Source organism: Herpailurus yagouaroundi, unplaced genomic scaffold (assembly GCF_014898765.1).
Source record: "Herpailurus yagouaroundi ecotype Mexico unplaced genomic scaffold, PumYag 77, whole genome shotgun sequence".
NCBI classification, from domain to species: Eukaryota; Metazoa; Chordata; class Mammalia; order Carnivora; family Felidae; genus Herpailurus; species Herpailurus yagouaroundi.
Genome location: NW_024412388.1, coordinates 52,406,700 through 52,415,628, shown reverse-complemented (window position 1 = coordinate 52,415,628; position 8,929 = coordinate 52,406,700). Strand labels below are relative to the sequence as shown.

The 8,929-nt window shown below is 38.0% G+C and overlaps 1 pseudogene; it reads right to left on the bottom strand.

The window, feature by feature from the left end:
• Positions 1-5,552: 5,552 nt before the first annotated feature.
• Positions 5,553-6,364, bottom strand: LOC121018486 (60S ribosomal protein L17-like; annotated as a pseudogene).
• Between the last annotated feature and the right edge of the window lie 2,565 nt (positions 6,365-8,929).

The following is an 8,929-nucleotide window of genomic DNA, read 5'->3' as shown; positions in this document are numbered from 1 at the left end:
ATTATTTTTGCCATGAACTCCAAAATGTCTGTTTTAAAACTTAAGGACTTGGGGTGCCTGGGTGGCTCAATTGGTTGAGTGTCCTACTTTTGATTTTGGCTCAGGTCCTAATCCCAGGGTCACATGATCGAGCCCCGCTTCAGGTTCTGTGATGAGTGTGGAGCCTGCTTAAGATTCTCTCTCTCTCCCTCTTCCCCCTACCCCCAACTCATGCTGTCTTTCTCAATAAGTATGTATATTTAAATAATATATAAATATATATATTTATGTATATATTATTTATATATATTATTTAAATATATATATAAATATAAATATATATATTTAAAATATAAATATATATATTTAAATAATATATATATATTTAAAATGCAAGAACTAAACAGAGGGGCACCTGACTGGCAAAGTGGGTAGAATGTCTGACTCTTGATCTTGAGGTTGTGAGTTCGAGCCTCACCTTGGGTGTAGAGATTATTTAACAATAAAATATTTTCTTTTATTTTTTTTTCTTTTTTTTAGGGGGGGGTGCAAGTGAAGAAAGGGCAGAGAGAGAGGGGGAGAGAGACAGAAAGAAGCGGGGCTCACTCAAGGCAGGGCTCATGTTTACCCAAAGTGGGCCATGAACTCACCTGAGGTGGGGCTCAAGCTCACCTGGTGTGGGATTCAAATTCAGGAACCCTGAGATCATGACCTGAGCTGAAGTCAGATGTTTAACCAACTGAGCCACCCAGGTGCCCTTAAAAATAAAATCTTAAAAAAAAAAAAAAAAAAAAAAACTAAGGAGAGACTTTTTCTCTATGTATTTCTGCTATAAAAAATAATAATAGCTAATACACATTATATTTTATAATAATGGTACTATCTCACAGAGTTTTGGTGAGAATTAAATATGTTAATATGTATAAATTGCCCAATATAAGTTCGTACTCTACAAGTGTTTTGCTGGTCAAGCACTATTAATAAGCATTTTACATGCACTTTCACAACCTCATGAGGTAGGTACTACTATTATCCTCTTTTGCAGGCAAAGACACTAAGTAACAGTAATGTTATATGGGTCACATAGCTAGTAAGTAGCAAAGCTAGATTACAAGCCCAGGCTGCCAGGCTCCAAAGCCCTTCACTCTGCCACACTGCTTCTGCCTCAGATAGGAAATAGAGGAGTTGTAGGCGGTAAAGTTTAGCATTTTACTTTTTATTTTATTTTTTTAATATGAAATTTATTGTCAAATTGGTTTCCATACAACACCCAGTGCTCATCCCAATAGGTGCCCTCCTCAAATGCCCATCACCCACTCTCCCCTCCCTCCCAAAGGTTAACATTTTATTTTTAAAAAAAAATTTTTTTTCAACGTTTTTTTTATTTTTGGGACAGAGAGAGACAGAGCATGAACGGGCGAGGGGCAGAGAGAGAGGGAGACACAGAATCGGAAACAGGCTCCAGGCTCTGAGCCATCAGCCCAGAGCCCGACGCGGGGCTCGAACCCACGGACCGCGAGATCGTGACCTGGCTGAAGTCGGACGCTTAACCGACTGCGCCACCCAGGCGCCCCAGCATTTTAAAATAGTGCTGCAACATTCTACTTTGAAAGGCACCAAAAAACTAAAATGGGACGATGAATAGATCAAAGGATGAATGCTGGAAACTCTGTGATGGAACAAGTGTATTAAAATGTTAATGGTAGAATAGTAGAATAGTGGTGCTTGTTGCAAAATTCTTTTAACTTTGTAGGGCACTTGGCTGGCTCAACTGGTGGAGCATGTGATCTCAGGGTTGTGTGTTCAAGCCCCACGTTGGATATAGAGATTACTAAAAAAAATTTAGAAAATCTTAAAAAAAAATTCTTTCAACTTTTCTGTATGTTTGAAATTCTCCATGATAAAATGTTGAACATACTTCCCCAAATATTACTGCAACATATTTGCACCTTAAGAAGAGACACTGAGGTAGTTTTCTTTAAAAGAAAAAAAATAGGGGCGCCTGGGTGGCTCAGTCGGTGAAGCGTCCGACTTCGGCTCAGGTCACGATCTCACGGTCCGTGAGTTCGAGGCCCGCGTTGGGCTCTGTGCTGACACCTCAGAGCCTGGAGCCTTCTTCGGATTCTGTGTCTCCCCCTCTCTCTGAACCTCCCCCGTTCATGCTCTGTCTCTCTCTGTCTCAAAAATAAATAAACATTAAAAAATAATAATAATAAAAGAAAAGAAAATCTGTCCTATTTTGCATCCCATATGATAACACACATTTAATAGCTAAATTGTATAGGATAGGCAAATTGCTATGGGGCTCTGAAATAAGAGCAAGCACAGTGGATTAGTCTGAAGACCTCACAGAAATTTAAAAGGTATGTCACTGTGAGTCCCATTTCTATGGATTGTGGCAAGTAAAGAAAAGGAGAAGAAAAGGACTAAATATACCATACTGAACACGGAGAATGAATCAGTAGAAGGCCCCAGTGCTGATAATCAAGGAATCAACATTTTTTTTAAGTTTATTTATTTATTTTGAAAGAGTGGGAGAATGTATGAGCAGGTAAGGGCCAGAGAGAGAGAACCCCAAGCAGGATCCTCGCTATCAGTGCAGAGTCAGACATGGGGCTCAAACTCACAAACCATGAGATCATGACCTGAGCAGAAATCCAGAGTCCAGTGCTTAACCCAGGTGCCCCATGAATCAACATTTTTTAAGGAGGGAAGTTAAAAGCTGAATGCAAATTATGTGCAAATATTTAGATTGTATCCTTGGGCTATCAATGTTAATTTAATAGTAAGAAAAGCTAACATCTATTGAATGCTGATACACTCAGGACTATTCTAAGCATTTTACATGTATTAATTCATTTAATCCTCTCACTATGAGACTAGGTTCTATTATTATTCCCATTTTACAGATAAGATAACTAAGGCACAGAGAGTTTAAATAACTTGCATAAAATAACACAGCTGAAAAGTGATGGAGCCCAAATTTGAAATTAGGCAAATTCATTTCCATCCCTGTGCTCTTAACCACTCCCTTACACTGTCTTTTGTTAGGATTTTAAGCAGAACTGCTTCATAATTTTTCTCTTTCGCACCTACTTTTAGAACCAGTTGAGAAGTAGACACAGGAGTCACAGATAACAAATGTTATTTTTACTTCTAACAAAATCTACATTAAGTGATGTGCAACCAAGTGAACTGGCTAATAGTGGCTGAATTAGTTAGATTTACCTACCTAGTCACTGCGAGCAGAAAACACCTGTAGATCTCAACTACAAGTAAGATCACGTTTTGCTAAGGTCATGGCATGACAGAGGCTGAAAACCATAATGCATCCTTTCTGAGAGCAGGCAAATCCAAAATGTGTAGGAGTGGCTGATCCACAAATGCTCATTTCCTTCTTCTAAACTGAGTAATCAGGGGCACCTAGGTGACTCACTCAGTTAAGCATCAGACTCTTGATTTTGGCTCAGGTCATGATCTCACAGTTCGTGAGTTTGAGCCCCGCACAGGGCTCTGTGCTGACAGCACAGAGCCTGCTTTGGGGTCTCGGTCTCCTTTGCTCTCTCTCCCTCTCTTTGCCCCTCCCCCTTCTCAAAAATAAAAAAACAGGGGCACCTGGGTGGCTCAGTCAGTTAAGTGTCCAACTTCAGCTCAGGTCATGATCTCGTGGCTCATGAGTTTGAGCTGTGAATCGGGCTCTACACTGGTGGTTCAGAGCCTGCCTGGGATTCTCTCTCTCTGCTCCTTCCCTACTTGTGCTCTCCCTAAATATAAATAAATAAATAAATAAATAAATAAATAAATAAATAAATAAATAAATAAAATTTGTATTAAAAAATACCGATTAATCAGGTAAGTCCTCCTTCCTCCCTCAGAGAGGAATGAATAAGAGGTACAGGTTCATGTGTCCTCCAATGAAAATTCCTCCCCATGGAAATAGTAGGAAATAAGTATCTTCTCACCCAGCACTTCTTAGTTATTAAATTCATCTGTATAAGAAGAAAACATACTGGCTACACACCCACACAAGTAATGTGGAGGCTTCCAGAAAGTGCATATAATATTTGAAACTGAGGTACCCTTAGAAGAGCCTGGAGTATAGAAAACTAAGTAGAAGAACTTTTCCCAAAGCAGTATCTAGTTGAGATAATCCACTTAAAGCACTAAACACATTTCCTGGTTTGTTCTAAGTAGGCGATTAATCAATCTTCTTAGCTTCTATCTTTATTATTATTATTATTATTATTATTATTATTGTGATTGTTGTTCTGTACACAGCTACAATTCACTTTCTGTGTGAAAACACAGAGTAAAACACTTAAATGGCTGACCAAGTCTTGTCCAGAGTACAGACACATTTTATATTTTATAGCACCGTGAATTTTGCAGAGCACTTTAACATATATTATCTCATTTGATTCCCAGAACAACCCTGGTAATGCAGATATTATAATGGAAATTGCATTTTGTGCAGGAGTTAGATTACAAAGTAACATGTAAGGTAAAAAATCAAATATAATAAAAAATTAGTCACAAAATCCCTTAAAAGTTGCCCTTATAATAGACAAGCATATAGTCTCTCCATTAATCTAATAGTTTTCTCCTCCATTGTCTGATGTGTCTTTGGTTTAATTCTACGTATAATAACTAGCTTGCATTTAGGGGCCATGTTGTACAAAAAGATAAGAGCAGTATATTTAAACACTGAGATCTCATCCCATTTTCTGTACAAGATGCTCACATTATAAGATACATAAGGGAACTGAAACTAACTGTGGAAACAGCAACTTCATGGCACCCTTACATATACCCCTGTGTCCCATGCCCATTGAATAGAATTAATGGCAGCTTCACATTTAAATGGTTTTCCACTCTTCCTTTCTCATACTTTTTAAGTAATGTTTGCTTTAATTTGAATAAGCTAAATAGACATAAGTCTCAACTAAATCATCATGATTTGAGGTTTCAAGTGATTTAGTCAAAATCATGAGGCAGCAAACCCTAATCAATCTGATTTCTATCACATCTTCCTTTAACTATACGATATCACATCCTCCCATTAGCCAGATAGTACAACTGAGGAGATCTTTACAAGCTCAAAATTTGGCATTTGCCTGATCAGATCCCATCTAGGCAGTGACTTCTCCCAGTGAAATCTTAGTGCAGATGTAGAAAAATGTTAAAATTAGTCTACCTAGACCAGAGCTCAGCAAAGACATAAGGCACATGTCCTTGTTCTTGTGAAAGTGCTATCACATCTTTAATGACTATTGTCAAGACCTCTCATCCACAAGACTGAAAAATACCCTGAAAGTGAAAAAGTGATTTACCAAGTGGCACTACAGAGTAAATTGTTTCACATTTGTTAAGTTGTGAGAACACAAAAATGATACCTCACTCAAACAGATGGAAGGGACGGTGGTATCAGCAACTTCATTTTTAAATATGAGATGTGACAACTATTGGTGTATGATATCAAAGAAAAAAATAAAGGTAGCCTCATGAAAATATGACCGCTACAAAATCAGCAAAACTGTAAAGTAATAATAACCATCATTTTTTTTTACTTTTATTTGCATTTATTTTATACAGAATTTACTCTTGGGCCATAAGTTTTTGTTTCTTCAGTTTCTTCTGGGATATCTTTTTCTTCTGTGCAACCTCCTCTTCTGGTTTAGGAACAATCTGCTCTTTTTCAGTAAGGATCATCTCAATGTGGCAGGGAGAGCTCCCATGTGGGTTAATCCTACCATGAGCCTTAGAAGTTCTATGCCACATCTTGAGGGCTTTGTTCACCTGGATGTGCTCAATGACTAGAGAATCTACATCTAAACCCTGAAGTTCATCATTACTCTCTGCATTTTTAAGCATGTGCAGTAAAAATTCAGCACTCTTTTTGGGCCACTGAGCCTGTGTCCAGCCCCACTGTTTGGCCTGGGCACACCTCCCAACTCCACCATTATAGCCACAGAATGGCATACATTGCTTCTGAAAAGTGACATCTTTCAGATTCTTGGTGGCTTTTTGGATATGCATACTCTTGATGGCATGGACAGTTTCACATGTGTTCCTAAAAGTGAATGTGAAGATTTGAACCTCTTTTTTTTATTATTATTATTTTAATGTTTATTTATTTTTGAGAGTGAGAAAGAGAGAGGTGGGGGAGGGGTAGAAAGGGAGCCGGAGACATAGAATCCAAAGCAGGCTCCAGGCTCTGAGCTGTCAGCACAGAGCCCGACGCGGGGCTCGAACCCACGAACTGTGAGATCATGACCTGAGCCAAAGTCAGATGCTTAACTGACTGATCCACCCAGGCGCCCCTTGAGCCTCTTGATTTGCATGATTTCATAGGGTTTTCTGGGTCAAGTGAAGAGCGAACCATTTTCAGAGATCATCTCAGGCCACTTAGGGGAAGAGCAATAACCAGCATTTTTGAGCACTCCAAATACATTGTCATAGTAAATCTTCACAGTATGATCCCCATTTTATAGATCAGAAAACTGAGATTCAGAGAGACTAAATAACTTATGAAAATTATATTTAGGAATTGGCAGAGCCAGAATCTGACCCTAGAACTATCACATCCAAAGCCCATACTCCTTCCAGAATATCATTCTGCACCTCAATAATAAACCCTCCTTAGCAAGGGAATCAATTTTGAAAATACAGTATAGCTATCTCTTACACAGTAAGTTTTTAGCTCTCAAAATTTAATGAAGTTTTTCCTCACACTTCATCTCAATTATGTAAGAATATTTAAAAGCAAAACATGTAACCCATTAAGTATGTATATTGAATATATTGTAGTAGAATGAAATGATGGCTCCCAAAGTGGAGGGTGGATTCACTCACAGTATCCTGTAAGGGGGAGCTTCAATTTATTCATGGGGCCTCATGGATGATGGTGGTAGAGAGGGGGTGATTCAGTCCCCTACCCTAAACTACAATATACACTATCAATATCAGAGTAAAGGAGTCATCAAACTGCTGGAGGTTTGAATGACAGATGTCTTGGAAAAGTTGATATCTTAAGACAAAAGTGAAATTAAGTTTTAAAAAAATCTCTAAATTTTTAAACACTTACTCAAAAAGATCTGTTGGCTAAAATTCTGAAATGATAGTTATAATACTATAATTCTTCTCTTTCTCTCAGTTAAATTTTCAATAGTAATCTTTACGTGGGCAAATACAGAGTCCACCAAATACTTCCAAGTTCAATGTCAAGACTAGGACTAAGAATTAGTCTTGTCTTTAAATCCAATCTATTAATACTTGCACTCGATTCCCTCCAGCAACAAGAGCAACTTTATCATAAAGTCATAATTCCTGATGTATGTGGATAGGTGATACTGTTGAAGTACCATCAATAAAGAAGATGTTTCATAGTGGTTGTGATTAATTTGTGCTGATCTTGGTACCACCTTGCTCTTGTAACCAACATTTACATTTGCAAGATGGTAGAATTTGAGAGATGGCTTACTGGTATAATCTGTAACAATGGCAGAGGAAGAGGCTAACTGGGCTCTATAAAGACTAAATCAAGAGAGACCACATAAACTAGATATAAATTTGTAAAAAAAAAAAAAAAGTTGTATTAAGTGTATAAGGCTAAAAAGCATGTTATCTTGATCCTAGTTGGAGGGCAATAGCCAAATAATCTGTGATTTCTTTTTTGTTTATATTAAACAGTAGAATCCACATGAATATTTTTCAGAGAAGACATCTAGTTTCATATGGTTGGGATGACTGCAGGTAAGAGGTGACTATTATGCCAATGGTTACAGTAATGAAAAATAAATTAAACGATTTAGCTTTTTAAAAATGCTTCTGAGGGGGGCACCTGGGTGGCTCAGTTAAGCACTGGACTTCGGCTCAGGTCATGATCTCATGTTTGGTGAGATCGAGCCCCAAGTCCATCTGTGTGCTGACAGCTTGGATCCTGCTTGGGATTCTCTCTCTCCCTCTATCTCTGCCCCTTCCCCCATACTCTCTCTCCCTTTCTCAAAAATAAACATTAAAAAATACTTTTTTATGGTTAAAATAAAGAACATGAAATTCTAACAACCAACCATCCCACAAGACTTTTACTGCCAGTATTGCCTGAATTCAATCCTAGGGGAGGTGGTAGCTAGGGCTCTCCAAGTGGGTCTGAGAACAAGGCCCCTGGACAGCCCTGAAACATGTATACTGAAGATAGAACCCTGATGCTGTCTCAAAGCTTTAGCTTTTGCTCACTTCCTCCCACAAACAATAGTTTTAATGTAAAAGCCAAACCACAGTGAATTCTTTGTTGTTTCTAGATAAAGAAACCCAACACATGATAATATGATCATCTTATAAGGTCATCTTTAATATTAAAATCTAAGCAAATGACTCTCCAATCCTCTATATTTTACTAAAGAAATAAAAGCGTTCTATAAAAGAAAGACAGTGTAACAAATAAAGATGCCCCTAACGTTTGGCAAGGTTTGATTCCTCCTCTACTGGAATAATTAAAGCAGAAGCTGGCTAAAAACTGAAGTACCATAGAGGGGGTTTCCTCATTCGGAAGGTGGGACTTCTCATGGTATGTATTCCAGGTAGGAGAAGGCAGAGAAAACATTCCAGAAAATCTAATCACACTATGAACGTGACATGTCTTATACCTCTTAGATCTCTAATAAATGTTTTTAAAATTCCTTCATTTAAAATGTTAACATGGTGCTTATAAAAGCATTATCATAAAGAAGGGGACTGAAGAAAAGGAATGGGAAGAAAAACGGTCCCCAAACTCTTGAGAAAGACTTGATTTAATCAATTAACAGCCTTCCTCATCCTCATCCCCATGGTCCTCTCTTGTCATTCGCTAGACAAATAATTTTAGTTGTCTCTTTTGTGCTCAGCAATGTTAGACAGTAAGAAACTCACAGGGCATCAGTGACAACGCTTCATTCGTTGGCACAGTGGTCTC